Source organism: Cynocephalus volans, chromosome 4, assembly GCF_027409185.1.
Source record: "Cynocephalus volans isolate mCynVol1 chromosome 4, mCynVol1.pri, whole genome shotgun sequence".
NCBI lineage: Eukaryota > Metazoa > Chordata > Mammalia > Dermoptera > Cynocephalidae > Cynocephalus > Cynocephalus volans.
This window is the reverse complement of record NC_084463.1, coordinates 38,854,783-38,872,698: the sequence shown is the minus strand read 5'-3', so window position 1 is coordinate 38,872,698 and position 17,916 is coordinate 38,854,783. Positions and strand designations below refer to the sequence as shown.

General features: G+C 39.8%; 2 pseudogenes; both read left to right on the top strand.

Annotated features, from left to right (window-relative positions):
- The first annotated feature begins 4,356 nt into the window (after positions 1-4,356).
- On the top strand, positions 4,357-5,411 carry LOC134377026 (histone RNA hairpin-binding protein-like; annotated as a pseudogene).
- Positions 5,412-16,894: 11,483 nt separating this feature from the next.
- LOC134375464 (small ribosomal subunit protein eS6-like) lies at positions 16,895-17,637 on the top strand (annotated as a pseudogene).
- The last annotated feature ends 279 nt before the right edge of the window (positions 17,638-17,916 follow it).

Genomic DNA, 17,916 nt, shown 5'->3' with positions numbered 1-17,916 from the left:
GCAAAAAAATAAAGTCTTTTGTAGTATTTGGTGGCTGCACATTGTCTCGGGGCTCATTTTTTACTACTATATCCCCCTTCGTTGCCCACAGCTGATCACTAAATCCTATTCATTCTATCTCATTCATTCATGCAAAAAATATCTAGGTGGTACATGAATGCTCATAGCAGCTTTGTTCATAATAGCCCCAAATTGAAAGTTTGGGAACCACCTAAATGTCATTTAATGGGTTCAATGGGTGGAACAAACTAGTACATCCATGCCATGGAATAGTGCTTAGCAATAAAGAGGAATGAAAGACTGATAGACACAGCAGCTTGGATAAACCACAAGGAAGTTATGCTGAATGAAAAAGCCAGTCCCAAAGGGTACATACTGCATGACTCCACTTACATGGCATGTGTGAAATAGTTGCCAAGGGTTAGGGGTGGAGGGATGGGTGTGGCTACGAGGAGGTAACATGAGGAAGTCTTGCGGTGACGGCTTGTCTTGACTGTGGTGGCAAAGCCACACATATGAAAAAATTATGTACAGCTACCCACAAATACACTCAAACACACATGCACATGCATGCCATGACTGGTGAAATCTAAATAACCTCTGTAGATTGTATCAGTTAATTTATTCGTTTTGATATTGTACTGTAGTTGTTTAAGATGTTAACATTGGAGGAGGCTGGGTGAAGGATGCATGGTACTTCTCTATACATTTCTTTGCTGTGAATCTTTATTATTTCAAATACTTTTTAAAGCATCTAGGAATTGTCTACATTGTGCTGAGCATTGTCTTCTTTGATTTCATTTGTATTGTCCCCTCTTCACATTCCTCCTGTTTCTCTGCTTTAGACCCTCCCCACCTTTCTCTGACTTGTCTCTTCTGCCTCAAATTCATTCTCTACATTCCTATTAGAGGAATCTTTTAAACCAGTGCTTCTTAAACTCTACCATACAAATGAATCATGTAGGGTCTTGTTAAAGTGCAGGTTCTCATTTAGTTTTTGTCTTGGGGACTTGAGATTCTGCATTTCCAACAAGTTCGCAGGTGATGTCAGTGCTGCTGGTTCTGGACCACACTTTGAGTATCAAAGATCTTAAGTCTTTTTTTTCCATGGTACATCCATAGTTACATTTTTTCAGTTGATTGTCACTTTAGTCACAGCATGTAACTCCTTGCTCAAAAGTCTCCAGTGACTCCCCTTGTCCCTAAGAATAAAACACAGAGGCTTTACAATAGCCTACAAGGCCTTTGAAGGCCTCCACCCTGAAGCTCTCTGACCTCATCTCTTATTACTCTCTCCTTTTCCCCTCCAGCTCTAGCTTAACTGGCCTTACTGATACTCATGGAATAAGCCGGACGTGATCTTGCCATGGGGCCTTTGCACCTGCTGATCCCTCTGTCTGGAATGTTCTTCCTGAAGGTATCCACATTCTTAACTCCCTCAGTTCTTTTCAACTCTGTGCACAAATTACCTTCCTAATATGGCCTATCCAATGAAGACTATTCCCCTCTTGAAAACTGCAGCCTACTATCGCCCAACTCATCCCTGATCCTTCCTCTCTTCTTTTTCTTTTACCATGATGTTTATCACCTTCTAACATACTATATGATTTATTTATATAGTTGTGTCATATCTATTGGTTATTGTTTGTGTTTTCCAAAGGGCAGAAATCTTTGCTTTATTGTCTAATGAATCTCAAGTGTGTGTGTGTGTGTGTGTGTGTGTGTGTAAGGAACAAAGCTTCCTACCACCCTTACATGACCAGACCCAGACCCAGGCCTATCTCTCCACACTGTCTCCCACTGCTTCCTTCCATATACTTTGTGCTCCAGATGTTTTAATTTGCTAACAGTTGCAGGACTGCATTATAGGTTATTTTCTCTCCATGCCATACATTGCCTCTTCCAGGTCTTTCTCCCACTTGTGACTTATCCTTCAGTGTTCAGCTCAAGAGGCATTTACCTATCTCCACTCTCTGGGCATTCCTGATTTTACAGGAATGCACCTTTTATTGTTCTACTTGTATATACCTCCATGACGGTACTCACCTTCCTTTATTTCAATAGTTTATTTTCATATTGAATCAGTCAGGGTCTGCCCAGGAAACAAAAGGTACACTCAAAGGAAATAATGAAAATAATTTTAGGAAGGGACTCTTTTCAGAAGTGGACAGAGTTAAGGAAATCAGTGATTGGATACAGGAGTCCAGTGAGTGCTGGAGCCTCGGAGGAGGGAATTGCAGCTGTAGAGGAACCGCCGGAGCTGCCAGCCAAAACTGTCTCCCACTGAACTCAATCAGAAGCCAAAGAGCAAAGAGCCTCTGTGATGCAGCTCAGAGGTCAAACCCTTGAGGCACAAAGCAGGACAGAGAAAGGTGGAGAATGGATCCAGGGGAGAGGGTAGCAAACCAAGACAAAGCAGCGTGTATGTTCATCTCCCACCTAGGTGGAAGGTTCTCGAGGGCAGGACCATTTTTCATTCATCCTCATAGCCCCAGCACTTTTTTGGCCCAGAGTAAGCATTCAATAAACCTCTGTGGAAGCAAAATACAATGCTAGGACATGTACTACATTTAACTTAATATTTGAGGGAAGGCAGGCAGGAAGACAGGCAAGCTGTTTATTATCTATTTTGGGCCCATCTTCATTCCCTTTCACAAAGAATTATTCTATATGTTTCTTGATATCATATCTAACTTAGATGACAACAGCACAATCAGGGTAGAATCCACCGTAAGGCTTTAATTTTTATTTTTCTAGTTTGCTGAGTTCGATCTAATAGCTCCACAAGCAACCTGAATCTGGAAATAGAAGTATCCATGCAGGGCTATCAGCACAAGATACAAAGCATGAGAACCACAAAATATTTCAATTAGCAATGCTTGTTCATCACTTGAACATCAAAATCTCTGGATCCTGGCACACAGTAGGTAATTAATAAAAGCTTGTTAACTGTCTAGAATCAGGCAAGCCAGGTAGATTTTTTAAAGTATGAAGTCATCCAGATACTCTGACAGATATGAGGCTGTTGGGTAGGCTGACAACCATCCTGGTTTGCCTGGGATTGTCCTGGCTTTAGCACTGATAGTCTCTGGTCTAAGAAACCCCCAATCCCAGGTGAACTGGGACACTTGGTCACCCCATGATTAGGGTCAGTTAAAAAACTGTAGATTTTTTTTTTTTTTTACAACTGATGCCACAGAAATATGAAGGACCATAAGAGACTATTAGGAACTATATGCCAACAAATTTTATAACATAGAAGAAATGGATAAATTCCTGGACAAATACAATCTACTAAGATTAAATTACAAGGAAATAGAAAATATGAACGGACCAATAACAAGTGAGGAAATTGAATCAGTAATACAGTCTTCTGTTAAAGAAGAGCCCAGGATTTGCTGGCTTTACTGATGAATTCTTCCAAACATTTAAAGAACTAATACCAATTCTCTTCAGATTATTCCAAAAAATTAAGGAGGAGGGAATACTTCCCAACCAATTTTATGAGGCCAGCATTACTCTGATTCCAAAATCAGACAAGGACACAACAACAACAACAACAAAAGAAAATTATAGGCCAACATCCCTGATGAACATAGATGAGAAAATTCTCAACAAGATACTAGCAAACTGAATCCAGCAGCACATGAATAAGATCATTCACTATGATCAAGTGGGATTTATTCCAGGGACACAAGGATGGCTTAACATATGCAAATCAATAAATGTGGTGCACCATATTAACAGAAAGAAAGACAAAAATCATATGATCCTTTCAATTCATGCAGAAAAAGCATTTGACAAAATTCAACACTCTTTGATAACAAAAATGCTTAACAAACTATGTATGGAAGGTACAAACCTCAATACAATAAAGGCCATATATGACAAACCCACAGTTAACATCATCCCGAATGGGGAAAAGCTGAAAGCTTGTCCTCTCAGATCAGGAACAAGACAAGGTTGCCCACTTTCACCACTTCTGTTCAACGTAGTATTGGAAATCCTAGCCAGAGCAATTAGACAAGAGAAATAAATAAAAAGCATCCAGATTGGAAAGAGGAAATCAGACTGTCCCTGTTTGTACATGACAAGATCTTATATGTAGAAAACACTAAAGACTTTACCAAAACACCGTTATAACCTATAAACAAATTCAGTAAACTTGCAGGATACCAAATCAACACACAAAAGTCAGTAGCATTTCTGTAGACTAATAGCAAGCTGCTTGAAACAGAAATCAAGAAAACAATTCCTTTTACAATAACCACAAATATATATATATATATATATATATATATATATATATATATATATATATATATATATATATATAGCAGTCGGGAATAAATTTAACCAAGGAGGTGAAAGACAGGATTTCTACAATGAAAACTATAAAACTTTGAAGAAAGAAATTGAAGAGGACACAAATAAATGGAAAGATATACTGTGCTCGTGGACTGGAACAATTAACATTGTTAAAATGGCCATTCTGATCCTGTCAGCACCGGCGCTAGGACGTCGCAGGCTGTGCCGCCGCCACCTCTGCCCCGCCGTCATGGCCTACCGGCCGCGAAGCGCCCCCGGGCACGGGAGCCACTGCCACGGCGACGCCAGCCCGCCAGCCCCCGCGAGATGGAGCCTCGGACGGAAGCGCAGAGCCGACGGCAGGCGCCGGCAGCCCGAGGACGACGAAGAGGGAGAGCGCCGGGCGCCGACCACAGGCCCGAGAGCTTTACCACTCCTGAAGGCCCTAAGCCCCATTCTAGATGTTCAGACTGGGCAAGTGCAGTGGCAGATGAAACGAGGACCAGAGTTAGCAAAGAAATTGCAACATATAAAAGAAAACTCCTCATAAATGACTTTGGAAGAGAGAGAAAATCATCATCAGGAAGTTCTGATTCAAAGGACTCTCCATCTGCAGTGCCAGCTGACTTAGAGACAGATGAGAGTGTCCTGATGAGGAGACAGGAGCAGATCAACTACGGCAAGAACACCATTGCCTGCGATCGCTATGTTAAAGAAGCCCCACGGCACCGTCGGCAACCTGGCATTCATCCCAAGACTCCCAACAAATTTAAGAAGTACAGTCGACGATCATGGGACCAGCAGATCAAACTTTGGAAGGTGGCTCTGCATTTTGGGGATCCTCCAGCTGAAGAAGGATGTGATTTGCAAGAAATACATCCGGTAGACCTTGGGGAAATGGAGACCGAATCCACAGAAAGCAGCTCCGAGTCCCAGACGAGCTCTCAGGATAACTTTGATGTGTACTCTGGCACACCCACCAAAGTTAGACACGTGGACTACCAAGTGGAGGACGACTTTGACTTGGAAGCTTGTTTAACTGAACCCTTGAAAGACTTCTCATCCATGAGCTAACTGTGCCACCTGGTGGCCACTGAGAGAAACAGTCACGTCTGCCTGGCCAGGTAGAGGGCCGGCCAATCGCCAGGCGTGGGCCATGTACTTGAACCTGGATGGTTTCTGTGTTGATGTTCATTGTCTCATGAGGAATTATTATTCTTGCCTTATTTTCTTAAGAAATATTACTTTTATGTATAGTGAGTGTATTTTGCATGTTTTAAATTGTAAATGGAGTTAAATCCTAGGAAGATTGAAATTGAAGCAATTTTGCAACAACTTAATTGCTTAATTTCTACCATGCTCCAATTTAACCTGAGAAGTATACTTTAACTGGTTTTTCACAAGTATTTTAGTCATTGTTACCACTTGTCAGTCAAATGGGTTGGTTTTGGATTGAACCATGTATTCACGGGACCAATCTAGAGTCAGTTTTCTTTACAGGTATCTGGCAAAGTATTCTCAGGGTCAGACACCTTTAATATCTTTATGGAAACTTGATTTTTGGCCTTTTATTGATATGTCAGAGTGGGTTTTTCCCCTCATACAGAGCTCTGAACAGAGATGTTAAGTTGAGGTGTTAAGTTAATGGGTTTTATGTAAGTTATACAGTCTTAATTTGGTACTTGTAAACAGCACTGGGTGGTAGGCTCTTTACCTGCAATACTCCAAGAGTTAAAGCAGCAGAGGAATTTAGAAAACATTTTTTACAATCAGTTAATCGCCATGTAAAATTGCTGTATATGATAATGTGTACAGATTTCTGTTCAAATATCCAATTGTAAACTTCTTGTTAAGACTGTTATGTTTCTATTGCTTTTGTATGGAACGATATTGCAAAAATAAAAAGAAAAGAATCTTTTAAAAAAAATAAATGGCCATTCTACCCAAAGTGATCTACAGATTTAATGCAATTCCTATTAAAATACCAATGGCATTCTTTACAGAAATAGAAAATACAATCCTAAAATTCATATGGAACCAAAAAAACCCCTAAATAGCCAAAGCAATCCTGAGAAAAATGAACAAAGCTGGAGGCATCACACTACCTGACTTTAAATTATACTACCGAGCTATAGTAACCAAAACTGCATGGTACTGGCATAAAAATAGACACATAGACCAGTGGAACAGACTAGAACCCAGAAATAAATTTATGCACCTACAGCCAGCTGATCTTTGACAGAGTTGCTAATAATACATGTTGGGGAAAAGACAGTCTCTTCAATAAGGATGCTGGCACAACTGGATATCCAAATTCAGAAGAATGAGACTAGACCTTTAACTCTCACCATATGCAAAAATGAGACTAGACCTCTACCTCTCACTATGCAAAATAGATAAGATTTAAACGTAACCCCCAAAACTATGAAAGTACTGGAAGAAAACACAGCAGAAATGGTCCATGACATGGGGCTGGGCAAGGAATTTTTAAATAAGAAATGCACAGGCAATGAGAGTAAAAATAGACAAGTGGGAGTACATTAAACTAAAAAGCTTTTGCACATCAAAGCAAACTGTTAACAAAGTGAAGAGACAATCTACAGAATGTGAAAAGATATTTGCAAAGTATACATCTGACAGGGGTTCATATCAAGAACATATAAGAAACTTAAACAACTCAATAGCAAAAATCCCCAAATAACCCAATTGAGAAATGGCAAAGGATCTTAATGGACATATCCCAAAAGAAGACCTAAATGGTCAAAAGGCTTATGAAAAATGCTCAACTTCACTAATCATCAGGAAAATGAAAATCGAAACCATAGTGAGATACGACCTCACTCCAGTTAGAAGGCCTATTATCAAAAGCACAAAAGAAAACAAGTGTTGGCGAGGATGTGGAGAAAGGAGAACAGGTGCACACTGTCGCTGGGAGTGTAAACTAGTACAGCTATTATGAGAAACAGTATGCAGATTCCTCGCAAAACTAAAAACAGAACTACCACTTGATCCAGCGATCCCACTACTGGTATATACCCAAAGGGAATGAAGTCAGTCATGGAAGAGATAGCTATACTTCCATGTATATCGCAGCACAATTTACCATAGCTGAGATACGGAATTAACCTAAGTGTCCAACAATGGGTGAATGGGTTAGGGGGAAAAAGTGGTATATATACACAATGCAAACTATTCAGCCATAAAAAAGAATACAATCCTGTCAGTTGTGGCAACATGGATGGACTTGGAGGTCATTATGTTAAGTGAAGTAAGCCAGGCACAGAAAGACAAATACCACATGAGCTCACTCATTTGTGGAATCTAAAAAGAAAAAAACAAGTTGGTATTATGAAAGCAGAGAGTAGAAGAGTGGTTACCAGAGACTGGTGAAGGGGCAGGGGGGTGGGGGGTGTGACAGAGAGGTGGCCAACAGGTACGAAGTTCAACTACATAGGAGGAATAAGTGGTTGTGTTCTATTGCACTGTAGGGTGCCTATGGCTAAAAGTTAAGTTTGGGATATTACCTCACAGCTACAGGAGAGTCTCTTGAATGTTTTTGCCACAAAGAAATGATAAATGCACGAGGTGATTGATACATTAACTACTCTAACCCAATTATTATACAACACATATATGTATCAAAACATCAAATTGTACCCCCATAAGTGCATGTAATTACAATGTGTCAATTAAAATTTTAAAATGTAGATTTTGATTCCTCATGATGTCTCTCCATTGAGAGGTATTATTCAAAGATAATTAAGCCATTATAGCTCTTTGACAGTTATCTTAAGTTTTGTATAACCTGGAACCTTCTCTAACTGGGATCTGATAACTTCACTGATTAATCAATTAAGAAGTCCTAAGACATACCCTTCCTTGCTAGCATTCTCTTAATCTCAGTCCTTATAAAACTACTTAATCTAATTCCTCTGCTGTAAAATCAAAATGTACTCTAGCAATTTATAGAAATTACAAGTTTCTCTTTCCACTAATTTCCTCAGGTTTCTGGATATATTTCCAAACACCTTGCCAGCCTTCTCTGTAAAATGCAAGTCCCTTGTTCTAATGTCTTCAAAAGGAATATGCAGACAGGACTATTCTACCACTGACCATTTCAAACCTCTGCATATGCTAAGCGAGAAAACGGTTGAGAAAATTTAAGACTTTTTGCGGCAAGTCTTTACCCTCAAACTTTTGGCTGAAAAATGGAAACATGATATGCAGTAAAACTGCCTGGTTCTTGAACCAGAAAACTCATTCTACAGTGAGAAACATCATATAGAGACTGATTTATGTGTCTTTTATGTAAGCACGGGAAATATCTAGCCAGTATCTAGTACTTACAATTTATGAGAGATCTGAGAAAAAACTGGCATATGGATTGCTTGGATCTTGGTAGGAAAGGTTAATGCTACTGAAGCAAAATAATAATAATAATAATAAAAATCCAACTGCTGAGTCAAGTGACAACATGCAAGATAAGCTACCAAACAATGGTTTGCACTTAAGAAGAATAGGTAACTCAGCCACCAAAGTTAAGATTTGCCTTTGTGATGTGATATTAAGGGAAATAGTTTAGTTAATAATGATTTAGATCATTATTAATTTTTATGATTACTGACATTTTTGGTGATAAATGATTTAAATCATTTGAAAATCAACTATTTCTGAAAGCTTTACCTAAACATTTTAAATCACCACCACTTGCAAAAACTACTAATAATGGGAGCCATCTTTACTGAGCATCCTATGCTGGACCAGGCACCATGTTAGACATTTTACACAGACTTTCATTTAACCTTTCCAACCTATGATAAGAGTATTACAAACCCCATTTTATAGATAACTAAAATGAGGATCAGAGAATTTAAGCAATTTGCTCAACATTGCAAAGCTCTTAAGATAAACAACGAGAATTCTCTCTAACCTAGTTCTTCTTGTTCTTGCCACTACATCACATAATTGCCTTAAAAGTGAAAAGTACCCACAGGCATGTAAAACTACTATTCTGGTAACTATATTAGTTTGCTTCTCTCCATGTAATTTCATTGCATTTTGCTAATTAAGAGTGACATTAAATAAGAAACCTTACACAGCATTGTAAAATCTACTATAACCATGCTTTTTGTGTCCTGTAAAGGTATTTGTACCCATAGTGCTTGTTGAATGGTGCTTGCTAATTGTATTCATTTTGCTAATTTGCTCATATATTTCAATTTGTGAAAAAGTTGCCACAAGCTGTTAAAAGAGAACTATAAGCATATTTTTAAAGTTTAGTAAATCAAAACAACATGGGCACATGCTAAAGATTAATTTGAGATCATTTACAAATATGGCATTCTGAAATAAAAACAGAGGTGATTTTTTTTTTTAAGTGCAGAAAAAGGAATGCAACCTATTTCTTGCAAGGGCATATAAGTGGATCTCATATTCTCACACATGGCTTTGTTTTCAGATTCTTGAAAGTGTGGAAATTCTTTTAATTTAAAGAGCCATGGAAAATCTAGACCAGCTGTAGAAAACCATCCAGGAACTCAGTGTCACAGCCACTTTTTCTGTTGCGACACCACCCCAGGGTGATCTGACCCTCTGCTCACCACTGTTCAAGATTATCAAAGAGAGGCACTTCTGTCCCCACTGCCACAAGCAAGGTGCCTCCCATAGAATTCATTGTCTCGTTAGCTGATCCTGCCTAAAGGATGCTGAGCATGGACAGGAATGCAGGCAACCTGGAGACTCAAGAGACTCCAGACTGTCCAGGGAAGGAAGACTCTAAATTCAGTTCTCTAGATGGTAAGACTTGGAAACAGCCATATCTCAATGCACTATGTAAGGGACCTGGGAAAACCACATCACCATGACTTTCTTCAAGGTCATGCAAAGTTTAAGCGATTTTTACTATCCCACATTCCAACGTGTCCTTTCCTATCAATTCGTTTCCCGTGGTAGTTCATCATTGTACATTTATGGCATTTTTATTAGGTAACAACATCCTATCTCTTCTTGGTAATTGTGCTGCTACGTACTTTTGGAAAGTTTCCCACTCATCACTGTCAGGGACTGCAGGGTTTCATCAGGGCTGAGGATGGAGGTTGACAATCCTGTTCTTGAATGAGACAGGTAAAAGTGGTCTTATTCATATTTCTGTTTTCAATGTCCAAAGAAAAGTCCCAGGGAGAGAAATGCAGGCAGCAAAGCATCGCGTTGTCCACCGGGAAGATCCGTGCCCCGAAAGCAGGCTGAGCTTGAGTAACCGGCTTCACGTGGCCTGCGCAGTTCTTCACTTTGATAACCTCCGTTCAGCAGGACCTATCAGGACGTGGACTGAAAACACTAGGCTGGTCCTCGATTTCCTCGAACGTGGAATTGAGCTGGTTGGGCTGAGAATTCCAGGAACTGCCCACGCGTTGTTACGTGGGTGCCAGAGTGATTCTTCCTCTGCCTGGTTTCTGCCAGTGGTCTTGTAGGGATAGGGTGTCTCCCTCCTGGCTGTTTTGAAAAAGCGAAGAAACGGATTGGAATAGTCCCCGAGGTCGCCTGAGTTTTGCTGGCAGCCTCGGAAGCAGCCAGTGGTATTTGCACTGTCCCCGGCGAGGACAGGGCGTGCTTTGTTCTGCCGGCGCGGGAGAGGCGGGCATCGGAGTGTGGCCGCTGATGGCAGCGACATTCTCTGGCTCTGCGGAGCAAGCGGCAGGAGCGGCGAGGACAGAAACCGCTGTCCTGAAGGACCTTGTCCCTCGCCTGTCACTCAGACGATGCGCTCGAGTGCTGCCCCCTGGAGGCAGCTATGTCACTGGCTGGAAGGCAGAGCCGTAGGCACGGAGCGGTAGCGCCCCAGGGGGAGACCCGCAGGCGGCCAGGGGCCGCGGGCCACAGAGTGGCCGAAGCCAGCAGAGGCGGGTGGGCTCCGGCGAAGTGGTGATGGTTGTCAGGAAGGAATGTGGGCCTACGGTGAACGAACATCCAGTTTTTCAAAAGAAGCCAGAAATATGGAAGTCATGTGAAACCCCTGGTTTTTCATACTTATTGACCTAACAGGTAAAAAAGCAAAACAAGCAAAAACCCATCGCGGTGGCAGGGCCTCGGATAAATACACATCGCCTTGTGCGAAGCAGGCAAAAGCACCCCTCTGGGCAGATACAGCGGGGAAAAAAGGAGTGGGTACCTGTGTGCCAAGTAAATGGCACCTCTGAGCAGCTGCTCCTGCACCGAGGTCACGGCCGGCTGGGCGCGCCGTGTAGGGACACCCGCACAGCCGCAGCGGCCCCGCTGCAGTCGCCAAGCGCGTCTGTGCAAGCCAGACTCCGTCCCTGGGCCTCAGGCTCGCAAACTCTGGAGGATGGAAGGGGTAGCCAGAGAGCGGGGAGCCGGTACAGATTGCAAATCTACCTCTCCTAAGAGGCCGTACATTTTCTAAGTATTTCCCTCCTGCTGGGTCCCAAACGTCCTCCCCTTTGTCCTGAATGGTGAACGCTGGATCACCAAGCGTACTCATTTTAGGCAATATTTTCCTGAGGTTATTGTACTCTCTGTGTGAGAAAGATGTACTTATTTATATATTTTTATGCATTTCACCTATTGTTATTTTTAATATCTTCCTGTTATTGATCTATTATGTGCCAGATCACTTTATATAAATTATTTCTCAATTTGACAACATCCTGACAAAGTAATATAATTTTCCCTATTTTATAGGTAAAGACACTGAGGCTCAAAGAGATAGTTTTTCCCAAGACTAGCTAGGAGATGGCTGTGTGGGGCTTCGAACCCAGGTCTGTGTCACTAGGAAGCTAAGGACTTGTTGCTTCTACCTGAAATGGCAAAGTCTGGGTCTTTTCTCCCCACTGTCACCTAATGAAGGTCTATGCTATTTGAGCACTTAAAGCATGAGAATCTCCTGTTTGGTGCTTTCTCTCTACTCCATTTTATTTCTTGATAAATGCAAGAACAGTTCTTTTACATAGCAAAGGATGCATCTGTGTAGCATATAACTTTAAAAATAACATCACCAGATGTACACATCCAAGTGAGTGTTGTTCCTTCAAAACACTGGGTTGCCTTGGTGATTAGAGGCTTATACCAATGCTGTTGTTGTCAGTCACCACCCTTCTGGTGCTTCTCTTTTGGAAGGACCTTCAAAGACAGTTTACAACCCATTCAAAGAAATTAGGCTCATCATTTCAGTGACATTTACCGTTTTAAACCACAAATGATATTACCCAGCTTTTCCAGCCACTCCATTCATCAGATTTGATGACAAATGACTTGAGGCTGTATTAAAAAATTAAGCTCAGTCTCAATGGAGAAAGATTTGCCTCTTGAGAATGTTCAGAAGAATGTGCTGGAGGTTTTTAGGTTGTGTCTAAAGGAGGAATTCCAAAAATGTTCTGAGCCCAGCAGCACCATTGGTTAAGGGTGTGGCTTTTGAAGGGGATACATTCATTGGACTGGACAGGTCTGACAAGTTGGTTAAACTTAATAATGAGTAAGGGTGGTGGATGGTATATTGGTTTTGAGCCTGGACTCTGGAGCCAGACACACTAGGTTCAAATCCTTCCTTTCCCACTTACTACCTATATAACTTTGCATGAGTTACTTAATCTCTCCATGCCCCAGTTTCCTCTTTTGTAAAATGGAGATAATAATAGAATATATAGAAGTTCCCCGACAGTGAAGGGTATGCAGTAAGTGTTATTTTAAGTGCTATATTGAGTGCTATTATTAAAGCACTATATTAAGTGCTATTGTTAAAATCACACATATCACTTTATAGTATCACCTTGAATTACAAACAGGGAAGATCAGGCAAGATCCAAAACAAGGCAGGCACATTTCCTATAAGTAGTCATCATTAACTGTAGTAATAAAATGCGTTTATGCAGGAAAACTTTTGTATGGTTGTTAACATCAAAATGAAATCTGCAAATCTGAAGATTTTCTGTCTAAATACATTTCATTTCATTTTACATCCTAGAATCCCATATTGAAGTGGAGATGCCTGATATGGTATTGCAACATCAATCGTCTGAAATATGTGTGGCATCTTAGGGAAATATTCATCCCACCCGTGCCCCTGCACTCGTAATGACAGGAACATGATCCTCAGGCAGCGCAGTGCATCTTTGGGCAGGTTTGGTTGTTGAAAAGTCTTTCTGACACTAAACTGAAATCTCTCTCCTTTATCATCCTCTCTCACAGAAACCCCGTGGGGTCCTATGGAACAAGTCTTATTTCTTTGGAATATGACTTTGAAATAAGGCTCCAGAGAATTTTCTTTTCAGAAGAAACAGCCTTAGTTTCTTTAAATCATTGGATGTGGTTTTGTATCCATTCACCCTATTTATCTCATTGCTCTCAACACCTCGATTTCTGTAATTTCTTTTCAGATGTAATACCCAGAGGTGAGCACAGTCCCCCAGATTACAGAGATGGGCCTTCCTCCTCATCAGTGAATCGCACTTTTATGAAAGCATAGGAGCACATTCATTTTTATTTTATTTAGTTTTAATTTTGATAGCACACTGCATGCTTACAAAAGTGCCAAAAGAAAATAACTACAAGTCCAGAATCCTATCCCTAGTGGCAAAAAGTGACAATATCCTTCAGGAATGAAGGTGAGTAATAAGACATTTTCAGAGGAAAGAAAACAGAGAATTTGTCACAAGCAGATCTACCTGAAATGAATGGCTAGGGAAGTTCTCTAAACAAAAAGGAAATGGTAAAAGAAGAAACTTTGAGACATCAAGAAGGAAAAACAACATGTTAAGCAAAACATGTGTATATACAATAGACTTTTCTTCTCCTCTTGAGTTTTCTAAATTATTTGATGGCCAAAACATAAATTATAACACTAATCTTGTTCTAAATGTATGTAGAAGAAATATTTAAGACAATTGTATTATAAATGGGGTAAAGTAAAGGGATCTAAAAGGAGGAAAGGTTTCCATACTTCACCTGGACTGGTAAAATGATACCAGTATACTGTGATAAGTTATGTATATATAATGTCCCACCTAGAGCAACCACTAAAAAAGCTATACAAACAGATACACTCAGAAACATTATAGATAAATCAAAATGGAATGATAAAAAAGTGGTCAGTAGCCAATATGAAGACAGGAAAAAGAAAACAGAAATGAAAAATGGAGAGAACAAAGAGAAAGTGAAAAATAAAATAGCAGATTTAAGCCCTTATATCAATGTTTGTATTAAATACAAATGGTCTAAGTACATCAAGAAAGACAGAGATTGATAGAGTAGATTAAAAATATAACCTCCTATGTGATGTCTATAAGAAACTCATTTTAAATATAATGATACAGGCAAGTTGAAAGTAAAAAGATAGAAAAAGATGCAAACATTAATCAAAGGAAAGCAGAGTAGTTATATTTATATCAGGACAACACAGACTGCAGAGCATATAAAATTACTTGGAATAGAGAAAGATGACATATAATGACAAAAGCATCATTTCACCAAGAAGTTATAGCAATCCTAAATGTGTGTGCACCAAATAACAGAGCTGCAAAATATATGATGCAAAGATTAATAGAACTGAAGGGAGAAACAGATAAATCCACAATTCTAGTTGAAGACTTCTCTCAATAATTGGTAGAACAACTAGACAGAAAATCAGCAGAGTTAGAGAAAAACTCAACAAGACCATCAACCAATAGAATCTAATCATCATTTGTAGAACATTCCGCCCAACAACACTTTCTTTTCAAGGCCCAATGGAATATATACTAAGATAAACCATATCCAGAGCCATGAAACAAACCTCAACAAGTCTGAAAGAACTAAAACTATACAAAGTGTGCTCTCTGACAACAATGGAATCAAACTGAAATCAATAACAGAAAGATAATAGGAAAATATAAACACTTGGAAACTAAACAACATACTTCTAAATAACAAATAGGTCAAAGAAGAGGTCTGAAGAGAAATTTGAAAAATACATTGAACTGAATGGAAATTTAAAAACAACATATCAAAATTTATGGGACACATCTAAAGCTGAGAAGAAAATTTAGAATACTAAATGCATATATTGAAAAAAGAGGAAAAGTCCCAATGAATAATATAAGTACACACCTCAAGACCTTGAAAATGAAAAGCAGAATAAACCCACAGTGAGTAGAAGGAAAGAAATAATAAAAAGAAATAATAAATAAATCAATGAAATTGGAAACAGAAAAATAACAGAGAAAATTCATGAAACAGGGAGCCGATTCTTTGAAAAAAGCCAACAAAATTGATAAATTTCTAGAAAGACTGACCAAAAAAAAAAAAAAAAAAAAAGGAAAGAAAGAAAGAAAGAGAGAGAGAGAGAGAGAGAGAGAGAAGACACAGGTTACTAATATTAGTAATAAAAACAGGACTATCACCATATACCACTTAGACATAAAAAAGATAGCAAGAGAACACTACCAGTAACACTACACTATATTTGTGTAACACTACACAAATAAATTTTACACCTCAAATGAAATGGATCAATTCCTCAAAAACCACAAACTACTAAAACTCACCCCATATGGAAAAGATAACTTGGTTCGCCTATATCTACTAAGAAAATTAAATGTGTAATTAAAAGCTCCCCAAAAAGAAATCTGTAGGCCCATACAGTTTCACTGGCGAGTTTCAACAAGCTTTTAAAGAAGAATTAACACCAATTCTACACAGTCTCTTCTATAGAATACAAGGGAACACTTTCCAATTCATTTTATGATGCTAATATTACTTTAATACCAAAACCAGACAAAGACATCACAAGAACAGGAAACTGCTGGCAAAATTCCTCATGAATATAGATGCAAAAATCCTTAGCAAAAAATCAGCAGATAGAATTCAGCAACATACTCATATAAAAAGGACTATACACCATGACCATGTGGGGTTTATTCCAGGAATGCAGGCTGGTTCAGTAATGGGAAAATCAATTTAATCTGGCATAATAATTAAAGAGGAAAAATCGCATAATCACTAATCCACGCAAAAAAGCATTTGACAAAATTCAACACCTGTTCATGATTTTTAAAAAACCCTCTGAATAGGCATAGAGGGTAACTTCAACTTTTTAAAGAGCATCTAGAAAAATCCTACAGCTAACATTATACTCTATGGAGAAAGACTGAATATTTCCCCCCTAAGATCAGCAACAGAGAGGATTTCCACTCTTACCACTCTTATTCAGCCTAGTGCTGGAAGTTCTTGCCAGTGCCATAAAGCAAGAAAAGGAAATAAAGGAATGCGGACTAGAAAGAAAGAAAGAAAACTGCCCTTATGTACAGATGACATGATTCTGTGTATAGGATATCTCAAGGAATCTACAGAAACTCATACAACTAACAGGTGAATTGAGCAAAGTAGTAAGAAACAAGATAAACATGCAAAAATAAATCACATTTCTATATATGCATTGAACAATTGCTATGTGTAATTGGAAACTGAAATTGAAATGACAGTGTAAGCTTGAGTCCAACATGTAAGGACCTTAGAAGCTGTCATTTCTGTCTTCGAAATAAGAAAATAGTTGAACACTCTATTTTGCGGCACCTCAGAGGCGATGAGCTGCCTCAAGATGAAGGTGAGTCTCCCCTTCCCCACCACTGGCTGCCAGAAACTCATGGACGTGGACGATGAACGCAAACTTCGTACTTTTTATGAGAAGTGTGTGGCCGCAGGAGCTGCTGCTGACACTCTGGGTGAAGACTGGGAGGGTTACGTGGTCCGAGTCAGTGGTGGAAACAGCAACCAAGCTTTCCCCAGGAAGCAGAGTATCTTGGCCCATGGCCATGTCCATGGCTACTGAGTAAGGGCCATTCCTGTTACAGGCCAAAGAGAGCTGGAGAAAGAAAGAGCAAGTCTGATTGGGGTTGCACCATAGATGCCAGTCGGAGCGTTCTCAGTTTGGTGATTGTAAAAAAAGGAGAGAAGGATATTCCTGGACTGACTGATGCCATGCTGCCTCGTTGTCTGGGGCCCAAAAGAGCTCGCAGAATCCTCAAACTTCTCTGTTTCTCTAAAGAAGATGATGTCCACCGATAGGATGTGAGAAAGCCCTTAAATAAAGAAGGTGAGAAACCTGGGACCAACGCACCCAAGATTCAGTGTCTTGTTACTCCACACGTCCCACAATGCAGAGGCTGGCATGTTACTCTGAAGAAACAGAGCACTAAGAAAAACAAGAAAGAGGCTGCAGAATATGCTCCACTTTTGACCAAGAGAATAAAAGAGGTCAAAGAAAAATGCCAGGAACAGATTGCCCAGAGACGTAGGCTGTCCTCTCTGAGAGCATCTACTTCAGAGTCCAGTCAAAAATAAGATTTTTAAAGACTGACAAACAAATAAGATCAAACCTTAAAAAAGAAAAGAAAAGAAAAGCAAACAGAAAGAAAAAACAGAGAAAGTCCCTGGACAAACTGGAAATCAACAAGTCTTCTTAGATCCATCAGAGAATCGAGGTCATGGGACAAACTGCTTCCCCCAAACTGGCGAGACCATCAGGCAGACAGAATCACAGGTTCCTGGCAGCAGCTGCCCCGTAGCTGAAGCCGTTAGCAGTAGACGCTTTACACTACAGTTACCAATTTTGGAGGCTCC